This window comes from Mustelus asterias, chromosome 2 (assembly GCF_964213995.1).
Source record: "Mustelus asterias chromosome 2, sMusAst1.hap1.1, whole genome shotgun sequence".
Classification (NCBI taxonomy): Eukaryota; Metazoa; Chordata; class Chondrichthyes; order Carcharhiniformes; family Triakidae; genus Mustelus; species Mustelus asterias.
In genome coordinates, this window is record NC_135802.1 from 139,859,649 (window position 1) to 139,859,978 (window position 330).

Sequence of the window (330 nt, forward strand, 5' to 3'; positions counted from 1 at the left end):
TAAGTGTTAGTGGGGAATATTAAGAGAGCGCTGAAGGTGAGATTACAAATCCTGCTTGGATCAAAAGACAAAAGTTACTGTGACAATATCATGTTTCTCTGCAGGATGTTTTAGCAATCCCTGGGATTTGGTCAGAGCCGTGTTGTCTGTAGCTGGTGTCCTTTATTGTTACTGAAACAGTATAATTGACAGTGCGTTGGTTTTAGTCTGAACTAATGCAGTTCTCTGTTGTTTATGTTGCCCTGGGATGGCAGAGTAGAGCTTGATTGGAGGTGACTGACAAATCAGGTCATATGGCTAGGGACAGCTATGTTTTCACAGAGAAGTCCA